The sequence below is a fragment of the Heterodontus francisci genome, chromosome 26 (assembly GCF_036365525.1).
Source record: "Heterodontus francisci isolate sHetFra1 chromosome 26, sHetFra1.hap1, whole genome shotgun sequence".
In the NCBI taxonomy this organism is placed as follows: domain Eukaryota; kingdom Metazoa; phylum Chordata; class Chondrichthyes; order Heterodontiformes; family Heterodontidae; genus Heterodontus; species Heterodontus francisci.
This window is the reverse complement of record NC_090396.1, coordinates 54,100,327-54,120,272: the sequence shown is the minus strand read 5'-3', so window position 1 is coordinate 54,120,272 and position 19,946 is coordinate 54,100,327. Positions and strand designations below refer to the sequence as shown.

Here is a 19,946-nt window from a genome sequence, read left to right as displayed (position 1 = left end):
CTTTTTTGAAGACTCCTCCTGCCACTTATGGTGAGTACTGGAGAAAGTTTTTTTTTTGGATAGGAGAAATGGATTTTCCAATGAGAATCTCTGTCTCTCTTCCTGTACTGTGAAGGAGGAAATGGAAGAGGCTAGATTGGAGAAACTTACAATGACAAATTACAGAAGATGTTTGTTTACAACTCATACGTGGCCACTTCACTGGGTTTACTGTCTTCGGTTATCACTATCAATTATCACACCATTGTACAAATAAGTCATTAATGCTTTCTCAAGATTGGCCTTCTCCATGGGACCTGTGAAACAAAGGAACTGTTTAACCCTACAAATCGGCAAGGTTCCTACAGGTATAGGGAGTAATTAACAAAACGTGTCACTGAAAGCCTTTCACAACAACTCCCTCAATTTCATTAATAGGGAAGGCTTTCACTTAATAAACATTCAAATACTGCTTAAGCCAAGCCCTTTATTATGTATCTTAATACCTAGGAAGCTGTCATGATGATTAATATGCAGTATGAGTCAAAAATGATAATGGAGAAAATAATCGGACTTAGGATAGATAAATCTCCAGTACTTGATGGTTTCCACACTTGGGTATTAAAAGAAGTAGGCAAGGAAATTGCAGAAGTGCTAGTTATAATCGTTCAAAGTTCTCTTGATTCGGGAATTGTTCAGTCAGACTAGAAAATTGCTAATATCACTCCATTATTTAAGAAGGTGCGAGAGAAAAACAAGTTAATTACAAGCTTATCAATTTAACATTCAGTGGTGTGAAGCCATTAGAATCTGCCATTATGGATGGAGTGGCTGAGCACTTGAACAAATATAAGCTGCTTGATAAAGTTCCACACAAGATTATTGGTATAAATGAGAGCACATGGAATTGGAGGGAGGCTTATGACTTGGGTTGCTATTTGGTTGGACAGTAAGAGGCAGAGAGTAGAATAAAGGGCAGGTACTCAGACTGGCAGGATGCGATAAGAACATAAGAAATAGGAGCGGGAGTAGGCCATTCAATAAGATCATTCAATAATGACCATTCAAGCCTGCCCTGCCATTCAATAAGATCATGGCTGATCTGTCCCAGGCCTCAACTCCTCTTACGGGCCCTGCTCCACATAACCCTTGACTCCCCAAGATTTCAAAAATCTATCTACCTCCTCCTTAAATACATTTAGTGATCTAGCCTCCACAACTCTCTGAGGTAGAGAATTCCAGAGATTCACCACCCTCTGAGAGAAGAAATTCCTTCGCATCTCAGTTTTAAATGTGTAACCCTTTATTCTGTAACTATGTCCCCTAGTTTGAGATTCCCCCACTAGTGGAAACATATTGTCAACAGTTACCCTGTCAAACCCCCTTAGAATCTTATACGTTTCAAGATCACCTCTCATTCTTCTAAACTCTGATGAATAAAGGCCAAACCTGTTTATCCGTTCTTGATAAGACATCCCAGGAATCAGCCTAGTGAACCTTTTCTGAACTGCCTCCAATGCTACTATATCCTTCCTTAAATAAGGGGACCAAACTGTACGCAGTACTCCAGGTGAGGCCTCACCAAAACCGTGTACAGTTGTAACAAGACTTCCCTATTTCTAAACTCTAACCCCCTAGCAATAAAGGCCAAAATTCCATTTGCCTTCCTAATTACTTGCTGCACCTGCATGCTAACCTTTTGTGTTTCATCTGTCTTTTCCCTGTTCCCTGTTATTAATTCCCCAGTCTCATCCTCTAAGGGTCCCACACTTACTTTAGCTACTCTTTTCCTCTTTATATACCTGTCGAAGCTCTTACTGTGCACAAGGACACCCAGATCCCTCTGTACTGCAGTATTTTGTAGTCTTTCTCCATCTAAATAATAATCTGCCTTTTTATTCTTCCTACCAAAGTGGATGACCTCACACTTCTGAAAATCCAAATACACTACATCTACCAGTTCCCCTTTATCCACTCTGCTTGTTAGATCCTCAAAGAACTCTAACACATTTGTCAAACATGATTTCCCTTTCATAAAACCATGTTGACTCTGTTTGATTGCATTATGTTTTTCTAAATGTCCTGATATTTCTTTCTTAATAATGGACTCTAGTATTTTCCCAATGACAGATGTTAAGCTAATTGGTCTATAGTTTCCTGCTTTCTGTCTGCTTCCTTTCTTGAATAGGGGTTTAGTGAGAATGAGGAATGTAAAGAAATTTGTATTGGTAAAGAAATAGTTCTGTAGAAATTAATGGGACTAAAAGCCAACAAATTGTGGACCTGATGGCCTACATCCTAGGGTTTTAAAAGAGATAGTGGATGCATTGGTTTTGATCTTACAGAATTCCCTAGATTCTAGAACGGTCCCCATGAATTGAAAGGTAGCAAATATAATCCTGCTATTCAAGAAAGGAGGAAGCAAGAAAACAGGGAACTATAGGCCAGTTAGCCTGACATCAGTAGTAGAACAAATGCTGGAATCTAATGTCAGGGACATGATAACAGGGCACTTAGAAAATCGCAATATGATTAGACAAGGCCAACATGGATTTATAAAAGGGAAATTGTGTTTGACAAATCAGAGGATTTGAAGTTGTAACTAACAGGGAGGATAAGGGAGAACCAGTGGATATAGTACATTTGGATTTTTAAAAAGCATTTGATAAGGTCCCAAATAAAAGGTTCTTAAAAAAAATTACATGGGATTGCAGTAATATATTAGTATGGATTGAGGATTGGTTAAATGGTCAGAAAACAGAGAGTTGGAATAAACGGGTCATTTTTGGATTGACAGGCTATGACTATAGGGTACCACAAGGGTCAATGCTTGGGCCTCAATTATTTACAATCTATCTCAATGACTTAGAAGAGGGGACTGTGAATAATGTATACCAGTTTGCTAATGATACAAAGTTAGGTGAAATATAGGCCGGAATTTTACAGTGGGCAGACGGGAGCCAGACTCCAACGTAAATGTTGGTGCCGAACCCACTTCCGCCCAGCCTGGGGATCCGTCCTGTATTTTACTGGGAGCGATGGCCACTGCTGGGACTGCAGCCCAGCCAACTGAGGAAGATACCAAGGAGCCGGGACTGAAGGTAAGTTTGGGTTGCCTCACCAGGGAAATTGGTCATGCCCTGGTGAGGCTAGGGTGGTCGTTTGGAGGGGGGGGTGGGTGCGTCTTCATTCCCAGGGTTGGGTTGGGAGGCGGGGGAGGCCCTCAATCGGGCACCCCTTTGCCCGATTGCCAGGACCCCCCCCCCCCCACCACCCCACGGGGTGCGGAAAGGCCGGCAGCTATAGCTGGGCGGCCTTTCACGTCCCAGCACATGCGCTTGCCAGAGGTAAAATACCCGTGGAGGCAGGCAAGGGCCCTTAAGTGGCCGCTTAAGGGTCTTGATTGGCCTCGGATGGGCGGGCCACTTCTCACCCCCTGCCCCCTTGCCGGACCTCCGTAAACTTGGTTGGAGGCGGAATTGGGGCGGTTAGGCCTCCCGGAGCCTGCTGCTCAATTTTACGCCGCCCCCCATGCCACCATCCGACCCTCTGGGGCGGCGTAAAATTCTGGCCATAAGCTGTGAGGAGGGCACAGAGGCTGCAAAAGGATATAAACAGGTGAAGTGAGTGGGCAAGAATGTGGCAGATGCAATATCATGTGGGAAAGTGCGAAGTCATCCACCTTGGCAGGAAAAGCAGAAAAGCAGAATATTTCTTAAATGGTGAGAGATTGAGAAATGTTAGTTTTCAAGGGATTGACCGATAAGGAGAGATTGAGGAGACTGGACCTATATTCTTTAGAGTTCAGAAGAATGAGAGATGATCTCATTGAAGCATACAAAATTCTTACAGGACTCGACAAGACTGATGTAGGAAGGATGTTTCCTCTGGCTGGGGGGGCGGTCTAGAACCAAGGGACACAGTCTCAGAATAAGAGGTAGGCCATTTAGGACTGGGATGAGGAAGAATTTCTTCACTCAGAAGATGATGAATCTGTGGAATTCTCAACCCCTGAGGGCTGTGGAGGCTCAGTCATTGAGTATGTTCAAGACAGAGATCAATAGATTTCTAGATATTAAAGATAACAAGGGATACGGGGATAGTGCAGGAAAATGACATTGAGGTAGAAGATCAGCCATGATCTAGTTGAATGGTGAAGCAGGCTTGAGGAGCTGGATGGCCTTCTCCTGCTTCTATTTCCCATGTTCCTATAACAGTACAGCATTGGATTAGGAAAGCAAATGGTACGTTAACCTTTATTACAAAGGGATTGGAGTATAACAGGAAACGTCTTACTGCATTTGTATAGGACCTTCTTGAGACCACACCTGGGGTACTGCACACAGTTCTGGTCTCCTTACCTAAGGAAAGATATACTAGTCTTGGAGGGAGTGCAATGAAAGTTCACTAGACTGATCCTTGGGATGACGGTATTGTCCTGTGAGGAGAGATTGTGTAGACTAGGCCTATGCTCCCTAAGAGGTGATCTCATTGAAACATACAAAATTCTTAAGGGACAGCAGGGTAGATTCTGTAAGGATTTTCCCCTAGACTGGAGAGTCTAGGACTAGGGTACATAGTCTCAGGTTAAGGGATGAGACAGCTAGGGTTAAGATGAGAAGAAATGACTTCATTGAGAGGTTTGTGAATCTTTGGGATTCTCTACTGCAGAGAGCTGTGGATGCTCAGTCGATGAGTTTATTCAAGACTGAGATAAATAGATTTCTGGATACTAAAGGAACCAATGCATATAGGGATAGTGCGGGAAAGTGTAGCTGAGCAGAAAGATCAGCTATGATCTTATTGAATGGCAGAGTAGGCTCAAAGGGCTGAATGGCCTACTCCTGTTTTTATTTCTGATGTCTTTATGTCCTTATGGAGCATGAACACCAGCATAGACCAGTTGGGATGAATAGTATGTTTCTGTCATGTAAATTCTATGTAATTCTATCTGCTTCCCGATTTCCCTCCCAAATGGTCTTAATTTTTCACACACATGTTGGTATATATCTGGAATTCTGTGTTGCTGGGAGAAGTGAAGCCTTCAAAGCTGACATTAATGTGTTTATTTTAGATAAGGGAATTACGGGATATGGAACCAAGGTGGGTAAATGAAGATACAAAGACACCATGCTCTAATTGAATGGCGGAACAATAACGAGGGGCTGAATGGCTTATACCATTCATATGATGCTTTTATTATGCGGCAACCCACCTCATGGGGTTACAGTTACAGTTTTGGATTTGAAGAAGGAACAGGAATTCATGTAGAGGGAAGCACTGGAGCGAATGTAAAGAGCCATAAAGCTGATCCATAGCGAAAAGTCTGTTTATGTGGAAACAGAACACGGGTCCATTTATTATAATTGGCTTAACACCTGAGCTAAAGTAACAGATAGAGATTGGTATCAGAGGATTTCAGTCAGCTTGCTACAAGTGTAGACCTGTTGGCGGTGAGACTGAAGAGCGAGTTCACTCAGACTGGAGTGAAGGGAAGCCTATCCAGCTGGAGTTAGGAATTGCTTACCTCATTCTGTAATAATGTCAGCAGAAGTCAGCGTCCCAATATCAGCTCACACCCCAATGGAAGGGAAACAGCTTAGGGCACGTTTAGGCGGGTGAATCAGATGATTGCCTAACACGAATGAAAAACAGAAAATGAAACTTATTAGAGGCAAAATACTGCGGATGCTGGAAATCTGAAACAAAAACAAGAAATGCTGGAATCACTCAGCAGGTCTGGCAGCATCTGTGGAAAGGGAAGCAGAGTTAACGTTTCGGGTCAGTGACCCTTCTTCGGAACTTCGGAAATGAAACTTATTGTTGACTTTCTTCTTACTCAAACGGCGTATTTGACTGGTTAAAGCAGAGTTTTGGTAGAGCGGAAAGCTCAAATTTCAAACCAGACTGACTGACTGGAATTAAGATGTTAGAAAAGATTTTTCTCAACTGATTGAGAAACGATGATTTTTTTCAGTGCGACAAGAACAAAGAATAGTACAGCACAGCAACAGGCAATTCGGCCCTCCAAGCCTGCGCCGATCTTGATGCCTGCCTAAACTAAAACCTTCTGCACTTCCAGGGACCGTATCCCTCTATTCTCATCCTATTCATGTATTTGTCAAGATGCCTCTTAAACGTCTCTATGGTATCTGCTTCCACCACCTCCCCCGGCAACAAGTTCCAGACACTCACCACCCTCTGTGTAAAGAACTTGCCTCGCACATCCCCTCTAAACTTTGCCCCTCTCACCTTAAACCTATGTCCCCTAGTAACTGACTCTTCCACCCTGGGAAAAAGCTTCTGACTATCCACTCTGTCCATGCCGCTCATAACTTTGTAAACCTCTATCATGTCACCCCTCCACCTCCGTCGTTCCAGTGAAAACAATCCGAGTCTATCCAACCTCTCCTCATAGCTAATGCCCTCCAGACCAGGCAACATCCTGGTAAACCTCTTCTGTACCCTCTCCAAAGCCTCCACGTCCTTCTGGTAGTGTGGCGACCAGAATTGCACACAATATTCTAAGTGTGGCCTAACTAAAGTTCTGTACAGCTGCAGCATGACTTGCCAATTTTTATACTCTATGCCCTGACCAATGAAGGCAAGCATGCCGTATGCCTTCTTGACTACCTTATTCACCTGCGTTGCCACTTTCAGTGACCTGTGGACCTGTATGCACAGATCTCTCTGCCTCTCAATACTGCTAAGGGTTCTGCCATTTACTGTATACTTCCCACCTGCATTAGACCTTCCAAAATGCATTACCTCACATTTGTCCGGATTAAACACCATCTGCCATTTCTCCGCCCAAGTCTCCAACCGATCTATATCCTGCTGTATCCTCTGACAATCCTCATCACTGTCCGCAACTCCACCAACCTTTGTGTCGTCCGCAAACTTACTAATCAGACCAGCTACATTTTACTCCAAATCATTTATATATACTACAAACAGCAAAGATCCCAGCACTGATCCCTGTGGAACACCACTAGTCACATCCCTCCATTCAGAAAAGCACCCTTCCACTGCTACCCTCTGTCTTCTATGACTGAGCCAGTTCTGTATCCAACTTGCCAGCTCCCCTCTGATCCCGTGTGACTTCACCTTTTGTACCAATCTGCCATGAGGGACCTTGTCAAAGGCTTTACTGAAGTCCATATAGATAACATCCACTGCCCTTCCTTCATCAATCATCTTCGTCACTTCCTCAAAAAACTCAATCAAATTAGTCAGACATTAGCGACGTTCTACACAAAACCAAGGGAAGATGATCCACTTTTCCAATGAATTTAACATATAAAGTAGACATTTTGCAGAAAACTTTGCATCTTATATTATTTTGTAAAGCAGGAACTTCGAATTGGAATGCTATTATCTGCTACCTTGATCTTTTGCTGCTGTCTATTTTTTACCTTTAAATCATCATGATGCACCAATCTTAACCGAAGCCACACAGTTTGATCGAGCGGAATTCAGTGCATATATCATTAATTGGTCATGGCTTAATCCACAAAACTGGTCTGTCATCTAATTCAGAATGTATAATAACGCCACATTCAACATCTTCCTGTATCAGGTAGCTGGGGAATACGGGCTTCACCTAACAGCAAAGTAGAACCAAAACTCTAATATTAAATAGTTTCTGTATCTCAGTATTACAATAAAACCTCAGCATTATCCAACTATACCAGTGAATCAATTTACACATGACTGGCTTACTTCACTTGCTAGTTGCCTGTTTGTGTTGAATCAACAGAGAGACTTAGACATTTGAAAAGAATGAAGTATCCAATTCTATTGAACTATGAATACAAATCCTATTAGTACCAATGGTTCTTGATAATGCACCACAAGCAAGTAGGATACAATTATCCCACTCCCAATAGTGAGATCCCTAATCTTGATTAGCAATAAAATTCAACACAAAATATCATCGATTGCAACAGCATTTTCCTTATTGCATTTACAATTTACTTCTTTATCGCTGTAACTATTTTCTCGCCAACGTTACTAAATATTCCCTCATACATAACCAAAGGACCAAAATCAGTCCAGTATTTCAATGTCTGTTCCTATTATTCTGCACAATTCTATACAAAAGGACGGCGAGTCTGCGGCTGAGACTGAAGAGCGGCTTCACTGTCAGACTGGAATGAAGGGACCGAGCGCCTGTCCAGCTACAGTTAGGGATTTCTTACCTGATCAGCAGAAGTCAGAGTCTCCCCAAAACCACTTCACAGTCTCAGTGGAACGGAAACAGCTTGTACTGAGTCTAAGCGGGTAAACCGAATGATGAAGAGACGCAAAAAAGGGAAAATGAAACTTATTCTTCACGTCCTTCTTCCTCGATCGGCGAATTTGATTGGTCAGAGTTCTGGTATAGAACGGAGAGCGTAATTTTCAGATACAAGATCTACATACACAGAAAATTCATAGCTAAACACTGGTGACAGATTGCAACAAGTCATTGTAACCAATTAAGACAGTTTCAGCCAGCTTGCTACAAGTTTCGTCCTGACTGAGGAACAATGATTTTCGGTGCGAAGTTCTATACAAAAGCGAGGGCAAGTGCTTCACATTTTCCACTGAGCTTAACTACAAATCGACAAATTGCAGAAAATATTGTTAACCACCAGAATTTCAGTGTCATTTGACAGGGATTACAAATTCATATCATTTCAATTCAACAATGAACTTTGAAGAAAATGATCGATGATGGTTCATTTGTTAAAAGCAGCATCTGATGGGACCCTGAAACACACGCTAGAAATGCCCAAAGTTTAGGGTTTTGTTTTACAGGGTTTTCCTTCCAGTGGCTTTAGAAGATCTGACAAGTTAACTTCAGTGTTGCCATTGACTGTACAATGCCTGCACACTGGAAACCAGTGGCACTACGTTGGATAAAAAGGCAAATTTGATGGACCAGTGTGATTGTTTCTGGTTCTTCCATAAATGATATTTATGGCCTCTCCCACCAAGAGTGCCAACTTGTGCTAAATTACAGGTAGTTTTGTGTTCTGCGTCTGACCTCATTGGAAACTGCACATAGACAACTTGTGATTGATAACTTTATTCAGTGGTGCAGTGGTTAGCACCGCAGCCTCATAGCTCCAACAACCTGGGTTCAGTTCTAGGTACTGCCTGTGCGGAGTTTGCAAGTTCTCCCTGTAAGCCTGTGGGTTTCTGCTGGGTGCTCTGGTTTCTTCCCGCAGCCAAAGATTTGCAGGTTGATAGGTAATTTGGCCATTGTAAATTGCCCCTAGTGTCGGTAGGGAATATGGGATTAATGTAGTTTTAGTATAAATGGGTGGTTGTTGGTCAGCACAGACTTGGTGGGCTGAAGGGCCTGTTTCAGTGCTGTATCTCTAAATAATAAAAATAGCTTCCCGTGTCCTTCATTTCTGGGATGCCTTGGCAGAAACACTTACTTGGCAGCTCTCTTTCAGTTCAACAATTCCTGTTTTACTGTTGCACACCCCAGGTGGAGTCGAGCACATGGAAGTGTTCAGTGAACTTTTGCTCCATGTATAAACTTTAGATTACAGACATTGCGTCAAATTCAGTATTATTGGGAGAATTAGCAAAAACTTGTATCTTATCTTATTTTGTCAACCAGGAACTGGGAATTGAAATGTTATCTGATGTGTTGATCTTTTGCTGCTGTTTAGTTTTTACTTTTAAATAAATATGATCCGAAATCCTAACCTAAGCCAAGTGATTTGATTGAGTGGAATTCACTGCATGCAGAATTAATTAATCATCGCTTAATCCATAAAACTGGAGAGTCATTTAATTCAAGATGTATAATAACATCAGTTTCAAAATCTTCCTCAATATCCTCTATCTGGCAGCTAGGGAATTGAGCTATCACCTAATCACAAAGTTGAATCAAAACCCTAATATTAAATGGTTTCTGTATCTTGGTATTATCAACATAATCCATCTATACCAATGAATCAATATACACATCACTTGCTTACTTCACTTGCTAGTTGCTTGTTTGTGTTGAATCCAACAGAAGGACATATTGACCTGTACATTTAGAAATAATAAACTATCCAATTCTATTGAACTACAACTGCAAATCCTATTTGTAACAATAGTTTACTCTTGATAACAGGACCTCATGATCACAAGCAACATAAAAATATCCCACTCCCCTTACCTTGATCAGCAATATAATCCAATGCAAAATATCCTAAAATATAATCAATTGTAACAGCATTTTCATTATCTTATTTACAATTTACTTCCTTATCCTCATAACTATTTTCTTGCCAATGTTTCTAATTATTTCCACATACATATGACCAAAGGTCAAAATTGGTTCAGTTGTTTCAGATTCTATTCCTTGTATTCAGATGAATAGAAATGAAATTGTCTCCACAATTCTGTGCAAAATAGGACAGCAGCAAAGCAAGGATGCTTGCCACTGATGTCAAAGAAAGCTGCCCACAAAGATCTAACAATCTCTGTGGCGTGTTTTCCCCTTCCCTATGGCAACATAAATCTGGCATCAAGTCAAGGGGATCTCCAGATGTCAGCAGCAGTGATGTCAGCAAGTAGGTGGGTAGCCAATCACAGTAAAGTAATTCACACCCAGCAAACTAGAAAGTTAAAAGTACATAATATCCTGCACTTTTAATTTAAACTTTAAGATAACAAAATAAATGATTATTATTGGGTTAAAACAGAAGCTAAAATAAAGATAAACAAACTCCTAAAAAAGAAAAATGTTTTACTTTTTTAGTAATATGTGGAATGTTTTATTCATTATAGAGCAGTGGTTCTCAAACATTTTATCTGTGGATCACGTAGATGGACAGAAGATCGTGCGGATAACCTACCGGTCCTACCCCATCCACTTTTGCTTACCACCACCAAAAACCTAATCAGAATTAACAGGAAGAATAGCACTGCTTTTGTTAAGACACCAATGAGGTGATGTCTGCTTCCAAGTTGGCGAGCTCCAGTCTCAAGTTGGGCTTCACACTCAACTGGTTCCTCATTGTTTTCAACTCGCCAAGTGCTGAAAATCTGATCTCACAGCTGTATATTGTTGGGAAAGGCAACAGGTGCTTCAGAGCTGAGGCAAGTCCAGGATACTCAGACTGTAGGGGAGTCAAAAGTCCGTCAAACTTTTCTCACCGAATACCAGCTTCAGTGCCTTACATTTTGGACCAGCCTGCGGATCACCTGGAGGACCTTCATGGACCACCAGTGCTCCACGGATCACACTTTAAGAACCACTGTTATAGAGAAATTTCAAAATTCACAAATGTAAAATTAGCTTCTCAGAGCCAATAAGGATGTTTTGCAGCAGTTATGAAGTTAGTATGTCGTTGAAAACCCAGTTACATCTCATTTAACAAGGTGTAACTTTTTCAAGGGATTTTACAGCAAGACGAACTGAGTAAGAGTGGATGTTCTCACCAATTCCATTGATTTCCATGATTGCCGTCGTGGCCGGGGTTGGGGGTTGGTGATGGGGGATAGGGCAGGCTGTGCCTCAACAGCACACCCTCTGGAGAGGAATAGAATCACAGACAGCAACTTTGGGATTTCGATGTTATTTCCCTGCATGTGTAGGAATAAACATCTAGTTTCAGTGACGGTGACCATGAAACTACCGGATTGTCGTAAAAATCCATCTGGCTCACTAATGTCCTTTAGGGAAGGAAACCTGTCGTTCTGACCTAGTCTGGCCTACATGTGACTCCAGACCCACAGCAATGTGGTTGACTCTTAAATGCCCCCTGAAATGTCCCTAGCAAGCATTCAGTTATATCAAACCACTACAGCAAGTCAGAAAAGAACAAAACCGGATGGATCACCTGACATTGACATTCAACCACATCACCATTGCTGAATCCCCCACTATCAATATCCTGGGGGTTATCATTGACCAGAAACCTAACCAGACCAGCCTTATAAATACTATGGCTATAAGAGCAGGTCAAAGGCTGGGAATTCTGTGGTGAGTAACTCAACTACTGACTCCCCAAAGCTTGTCTACCATATACAAGGCACAAGTCAGGAGTGTGATGGAATATTTTCCACTTGCCTAGATAAGTGCAGCTCCAACAACACTCAAGAACATCGATGCCATCCAGGACAAAGCAGCCCACTTGATTGGCACCCCATACAAAACCTTCAACATTCACTCCCTCCACCATTGGCGCACATTGACAGCAGTGTGTACCATCTACAAGATGCACTGCAGCAATTTGTCAAGGCTCTTTTGACAGCACCTTTCAAACCCGTGACCTCTACCTCAACCTAGGACAAGGGCAGCAGATGCATGGGAACATCACCACCTGCAAGTTCTCCTCCAAGTCACACACCATCCTGACTAGGAAATATATCACCATTCCTTTATCATAAGTAGATCAAAAACCTGGAGTTCCCTCCCTAACAGCACTGTGGGTATACCTACCCCAAATGGACTGCAGCGGTTCAAGAAGCCTGCTCACCACCACCTTCTCCAGGGAAATTAGGGTTGGGCAATAAATGCTGGCCTAGCCAGTGACGCTCACATCTCAAGAATGAATAAAAAAACAAAGGGTGTAATATTTATTAGGGACAACACTCAGATCACAAACTGCACTCAGGCAAATGCAATCATAGCTTTAGTTTTCCTTACAAGACTTTTGACCCACCAACACAAATGGGAGAAAATGTAAACTAGAGTGTTCTCATCAGAAACAGGGCAAGTTGAAACTCTGAGTGCCCAACATTTCTATTTTTGTTCTCCATTAGTTATAGAAATACTTGAAAAAAATTCAAAGTGAGATAAGGATTCATAGTAGCAAAACAAATAAACCTGTACTGTTTAACACTGCCAAATAAATTCCTTAAACATATTCTTCTTTGGCCTCCTTATCTCGAGAGACAATGGATAAGCGCCTGGAGGTGGTCAGTGGTTTGTGAAGCAGCACCTGGAGTGGCTATAAAGGCCAATTCTAGAGTGACAGGCTCTTCCACAGGTGCTGCAGAGAAATTTGTTTGTCGGGGCTGTTACACAGTTGGCTCTCCCCTTGCGCTTCTGTCTTTTTTCCAGCCAACTACTAAGTCTCTTTGACTCACCACACTTTAGCCCCGTCTTTATGGCTGCCTGCCAGCTCTGGCGAATGCTGGCAACTGACTCCCACGACTTGTGATCAATGTCACAGGATTTCATGTCGCGTTTGCAGACGTCTTTAAAGCGGAGACATGGACGGCTGATGGGTCTGATACCAGTGGCGAGCTCGCTGTACAATGTGTCTTTGGGGATCCTGCCATCTTCCATGCGGCTAACATGGCCAAGCCATCTCAAGCGCTGCTGACTTAGTAGTGTGTATAAGCTGGGGATGTTGGTCGCCTCGAGGACTTCTGTGTTGGAGATACGGTCCTGCCACCTGATGCCAAGTATTCTCCGGAGGCAGCGCAGATGGAATGAATTGAGACGTCGCTCTTGGCTGACATACGTTGTCCAGGCCTCGCTGCCGTAGAGCAAGGTACTGAGGACACAGGCCTGATACACTCGGACTTTTGTGTTCCGTGTCAGTGCGCCATTTTCCCACACTCTCTTGGCCAGTCTGGACATAGCAGTGGAAGCCTTTCCCATGCGCTTGTTGATTTCTGCATCAAGAGACAGGTTACTGGTGATAGTTGAGCCTAGGTAGGTGAACTATTGAACCACTTCCAGAGTGTGGTCGCCAATATTGATGGATGGAGCATTTCTGACGTCCTGCCCCATGATGTTCGCTTTCTTGAGGCTGATGGTTAGGCCAAATTCATTGCAGGCAGCCGCAAACCTGTCGATGAGACTCTGCAGGCACTCTTCAGTGTGAGATGTTAAAGCAGCATCGTCAGCAAAGAGGAGTTCCCTGATGAGGACTTTCCGTACTTTGGACTGCGCTCTTAGACGGGCAAGGTTGAACAACCTGCCCCCTGATCTTGTGTGGAGGAAAATTCCTTCTTCAGAGGACTTGAACGCATGTGAAAGCAGCAGGGAGAAGATGATCCCAAACATATACATAATTACTTTTCTAGGGAACATATACATTAATCCAAGAATGAATATGTGGAAAATCTACAAAATTACACATGTAAATAGAAACTTGGCAATAGAGGTAGCACTTGCTTTAAAGATGCAATCTTTTTAAAATCATTATTATAATGACAAACTGTAGACTACACTTGTGTCAAAAAATTATTTTTCCCTAATATTTAGCTTAGTTTTTTAAAATTGTCATGGTACAAAATAGGTTGGAAACCAGCTTCACTCAGAGTAGAATGCTCCAGCTCAGCTTGTTACATTTTGTTACAATTTGTCTGCAAAGTAAGTGTCCAAATGAGGAAGAGGCTGAGCCAGTCAGTTAAATTACAAAGGTTCTGCGTGATCTGTTCAGAATATGTGTTTGATTTGTGGCTGGGGTTATTACTTCAAGGCACATTACCCTGCGCTTTTGAAATCAGTGAATTTGATGTGAAACCTTTGAAAAGAAGACAATCTGAAACTTCTGAAGACTATCATTTTCTACAATGTGAGGAGCCGGCAAAGCTTCACCATATGATTTGTAATTGTTACTATTTATTTGTTCAATTGCAGTTTAATTTCCTTGGTAGTTTAAGCCTAAAACAAGGTCCAGTGTAATGGTATTCTACCAGTTTCAAAATCAACGAGGATCCCATGCAGGCACAGGATAGAATTAGCATCTGAAATTACCTCAAATCAGTTTTTCTGTTCATATCTTTTGCATGTTAAAACATTTTCCTAAGATATTAAGAGAAATGGAGACACTCTCAAGGATGTAGGGAGCTAGGACTCACCTACAAGAGTTTTCTGAAATACAGAGACCAAAAGGATTTAATTGAAAAGGGGAAAGAAACCCAAAAACATACCATTAGGTTCCTTCCTTCATAGTCTAAGCAAGAAATTCACAAGTAAGATTTGAAGGACTTTTATCATTTAGTTGTCATTAAGCAACAGCCTCAAAATTCAGGTTTATTTTGAATATTTCTCTAGGGTTAATTTATAAAATTGCTCAAACAAATAAAAGAACATTATCAAGCAATTAACCCTTAAATCACCTTGAAAGATTCCACCCCCCCCCCCGGCCCCCTCACCAGCCCACAACCCCATGAGTGTAGTGAGCCGAAAATGCTGTAGAGGTGCTAATTTACAGAAGTTATTCTCAGTTTGACATATAAAATATATCAATTATCAACAAATTTTACAATGCATGTAAATGTTTATTTTAGTTGCAGAAGGTCAATACTACAGTAATAAATGTACACCAGGTATCGGATTAGCTTTATTGCTGTAATATATTTTAAAAATTCATTCATGTCCTTCCAGTTGGTAGAGGTCGCGGGTTTGGAAGGTGTTGTCAAAGGTGCCTTGGTGCGTTGCTGCAGTGCATCTTGTAGATGGTACACACTGCTGCCACTGTGTGTCAGTAGTGGAGAGAGTGAATATTTTTGGATGCGGTGCCAATCAAGTGGAATGCTTTGTCCTAGATGGTGTCGAGCTTCTTGAGCGTTGTTGGAGCTGCACCCATCCAGGCAAGTGGAGAGTATTCCATCACACTCATGACTTGTGCCTTGTTGATGGTGGACAGGCTTTAGGGAGTCAGGAGATGAGTTATTCACTGCAGAACTCCTAGCCTCTGACCTGCTCTTGTAGCCATGGTATTTATATGGTTACTCCAGTTCAGTTTCTGGTCAATGGTAGCCCCGAGGATGTTGATAGTGGGGGATTCAGCGATCGTATTGCCATTGAATGTCAAAGGGAGATGGTTAGATTCTCTCTTTTTGGAGATGATCATTGCCTGGCACTTATGTGGCGCGGATGTTACTTACCACTTATCAGCCCAAGCATAGATATTGTCCAGGTCTTGCTGTATTTCTACATGGACTGCGTCAGTATCTGAGGAGTTGCAAATGGTGCTGTACATTGGGGAATCATCAGCGAACATCCCCACTTCTGACCTTATGAGTGAAGGAAAGTCATTGATGAAACAGCTGAAGGTGGTTGGGCCTAGGACATAGTTTGTGAACTACAAACTGTTAACTGAAACTTGAATAATTTTAAGTTATGTACAAGTCTTCTTTTTCTTTTAAGGATAAAACATTTCCACATGAACCTCTCCCCTGGAGGAGCAGGTAATTTCATGGAAATGTCCCCGTGGGCATTCAGAAGCCTGCTTAAAGATTCTACCTCAGCACAGTTCCCGTACTGCCAAAATTGATGGTCATTGTTTCTTTGTTGTTGATCATATCTGGGAAGAGGACTAGGCATTTTCTACAAGGTGGTATGGGAGTATGTTGTTGATGTTTGCCATTGACTGTGCACACTCCTCTCTCTGTGTGTTAGAATTATCCTTCATTGGGTAAGCAATAGAATGCACCTCAGCCTGTCCATGACATTCTAAAGCCAAACATACTGCCAAGCTAATGTCTTCAATCCATGTTTGGTGGCACATAAGTCTATCATGATTTCCTTCTGATGTTTTCCAAAATGCTAAACAGGCACCAAAATAATTGTTAGTCTTTGTGCCTCTGCCCAAGTCCTGGAAGAAACAGCAACTGATAATGATTGATGCAAAACAAAGATCATTTCCACACCTCCTGCCTTTTTGAGTATTTTGTTCCACTGTCATTTTTTAATTTACTATCGACAGAACGTCTAAAATTTCTTCAGTGTTGTCTGATTTCTTGTAGTCAACCACTTAAGAAGAGAAGAAAACATTCTTAGCTTGCAGCAGTCGAGAAATGTCTGTTCCCAATATTCGTGGGTAAAAATATGACATTCCTCCATCCACTATTTTATCTGAGATCTGAACAAGTTTATTTGAAATAGATTAGAACCTCCAATAATGCAGCAGAGAGCAGTCATAAGCTAATAATGCAAACTAATTTCTAGGCTAACATCTCTGTAGTTTTGCAGAAACATTGTTTAGTGATTAATGAAATAATCTTCATTTGGTGATTTTTGTGCTCAAAAAAAAGCTGGGATATTAGCACTGGGGTTTCTCATTTCAGCTACCTAGGGGCTGAATTTTACCAGCCCCTTGATGCCGTGGGTCACAGCAGGGGGGACCATAAAATTCTGTGGGGAGATGTCCGCTTCGACCCCCAATGCCGAAAAGGGCCCGTTGCATATGACCGGAGGCGGGGGGACCTCGGTGCGGAGTTCCGAGGTGAGAAAAGGAGGGGGGGGAGAAGTACAATTTTCAGGGTGGGGGTGGAGCAGGGAAAATGTTATTTATTGGCTGTGGGGATGGTGGGAAGGGGTTGAAGGGCAAAAGTGAAGAGGTTGTGGGGGAAAGTTGGGGTTGGGGGTAAAGATCATGTTGTTCATATTGCCCCTAAAACAAACATTGGGGTCCGGGTGGGAAAGGGCCTCCATGATTTATTGCAATTTGTACATTAACTGCACCAAAATATTACTTAAAAAATTGCAATTAATTCTAAGAGCTTGCAGACCTTTAAAAATGGCAGCGGCGCCTGCGCGGTGGCACCAGATGCTGTTGCTGGGGACGTGGCGGTCGCCCTTCTACGTCATCGGGGGCGGTCGCTCTGCCCCCTCCATTTAAATGAGCCTCCGTGTGTAATATCGTGGGGGCTCTGCGGCAGCACTTCCATGTCCAAAGGCCGCTGCTTTCACGGGCATGCTGATAAAATTCAGCCCATGGTATCAGTTTCAAGCACTCCTAAGTAGGTGTAGTCATGCCAGTTACTCTACTCTGCATCACTGCTGTGCCTAAGAAGAGTACTCCACCTCTCTTCATGTTCATGTGACATTTCCATTTCCTACACAAGTACAGGTCAGCAGTGGTTCACAGCGGTGCTGTGGAGATGGGAGGGTCACTTCCAGTCCTCCATTCTCTACACTCCTCAGTGGCATCCAGCAGTCTCTTTAGGACCATTCTTTATACCAGCAGCACAGTGGTTAGCACCGCAGCCTCACAGCTCCAGGGACCCGGGTTCGATTCTGGGTACTGCCTGTGAGGAGTTTGCAAGTTCTCCCTGTGTCTGCGTGGCTTCTTGGAGATAAGGGCTATCCCTTGCAGGCATGGCTCCCGACACCAGTGAGAGACCCCAGTATTGCTGCAGAGGAGAGATACAACTCCAGGCACGGAGCTACAAGAGCCACGATAGAGCAGGAAATTGGCATGCTGAAAGAGCACTTCCAATGCCTGTATGGATAGTGTGATGCCCTGTACGACGGGCTGAAAAGGCCAGCTCCTTTCTTTGCTGCTCTGCACAACTATGCACCCAATAGAGGCCAGGCCTGGCATGATGAGGAGAGAAGTCAACAGGATTCCTCCTTGGACTATGAGGACCTACAACAGGAAAGGCGCATGGGAGGGCGGATGGCCCCCAGGCTCTGCACACAGGGCTAGTAGTGAGGTAGGGATGTACGGGGCAGTGGCTTATCAGACAAAGGCTGTCTGCTCCATAGGAACCGACATGAGCTTTGCAAGCCACACATCACCCTCGCTCACCTGCTGTGCACCAGTCCACATCTGCAGCATCCTTGTGTAAACCATTACAGGCAGCAGCTGACTGAGCCAATGTCCATGTCACTGCATCCATGGCGATGCTCATCAGTAATGGTGGCATGGCAATGATGTTATTGCTTAAGTTGGCTCTCCTGAAGGGCCAATGGTGCAAAGGGATGTGACATTGGCCCTACAGGCTGGCACACATCATTCCCACAGAGAAAATGACACACATGTTGGTGAGGAACATTTAGTGAAAGACGTATTTACATTGCTGTGACACCCATGCATTCCCATTTGTGTCAGTGTGTTCTCTGTAAACCCTTGCAAGTGCCCCTTCTCAGTGCAACCTCTGTGCTAGCAGCCTGACTGGAGGAAGGCTGATGATCTGATTGCCCTTTGGTTGTGGATGACGTTGGTACGCATACCCTGTGCGCACGAGGCCTAGCGGGCCCCGGCTGGCTGGGGGAATGCTCGTTCATCCATTTCCAGCATTGGACCCTTTGATGGCCACACGGCTAATCACCTCCTCTGCCATCTCCAGCCAGATTGCCTTGTTCAGGCGGGAGGGCCTCTCCTTACTGTCGCTGGTGAAAAGGACCTCCCACCTTGCCCGCACAGCCTAGAGGAGAGTGAGCAGGGAGGTTTCGCTGAACTGTGGGGCCATCCTAGAGCACCCCTCTGCCATCCTCGGCTTTTGGTGTGGTCCTTTAAATGCAAAGGTGACTCCACCGTGTAAGCGCTCTAACTTCTGGCTGCAAGGTTTGTCTTGCACATGTTTGAAAACCAATGCAGGACTAGTGAAGAAATCTGTGCTGTTGTCATAGTTTTTCAACTATTGCACATCGATGTATGTGCACGAACACTTTGCTTCTGCAGCAGCTGAACATAATTATTGGTGAAATATTTCTTGTTAGTATTGCAGCTAGAATATGAACATATTTTCCTGTTTTTTTAAACAAAGATCAATTAATTGCAGTTACATGTATTTTCACATAACAGTTAGCAGAGACATGAATACAGATTCCAAATGCATATTAATCTGCGGCTTTTCACAGTCAGATGATTAGAAGCCCAAAGTATGTAAATATTCTTCAATTATGTTTTTTTTTTTCTGTTGTGTATTTGCCTTTTATGGTACATTTAAGTCTCATGTCCTGAAATGTGCAAAATTAAGATTATTCACCCAACTGCAGCACGCCTACAAGAAGCAATTTAACACTTGAGTGGAAGAAGAGAATTGCAACTTCACAGGACACTGGGACACAGAAGGGTAAGTATGTGGCAGCGAAGCAGAAACTGCTGGGGTAACTCAGAAGATAAGGCAGCATCTGTGGAGAGAGAAGCAGAGTTAACTTTCAGGTCTGTGAACTTGGGTCACAGACCTGAAAGTTAACTCTGCTTCTCTCTCCATATATGCTGCCTGACCTGCTGAGTTTCTCCAGCACTTTCTGCTTTGCTGCCAGATTGACA

General features: G+C 43.0%; 1 protein-coding gene across 5 annotated transcripts in view; it reads right to left on the bottom strand.

Annotated features, from left to right (window-relative positions):
• Nucleotides 1-5,502: 5,502 nt before the first annotated feature.
• Nucleotides 5,503-19,946, bottom strand: part of LOC137384361 (uncharacterized) — a 33,938-nt gene continuing 19,494 nt past the window's right edge. For 2 of the 5 annotated variants that reach the window (XM_068058287.1, XM_068058288.1), the window contains exons 5-6: nt 8,181-8,356; nt 5,503-5,614 (exon numbers count right to left, since the gene is read on the bottom strand). The gene's annotated coding sequence lies outside the window, so the exon portion shown is untranslated. Of the gene's footprint in view, nt 5,615-7,364; nt 7,583-8,180; nt 8,396-19,946 lie in introns of those variants that run through there. The other 3 variants (XM_068058290.1, XM_068058291.1, XM_068058292.1) reach the window with 3 other exon arrangements.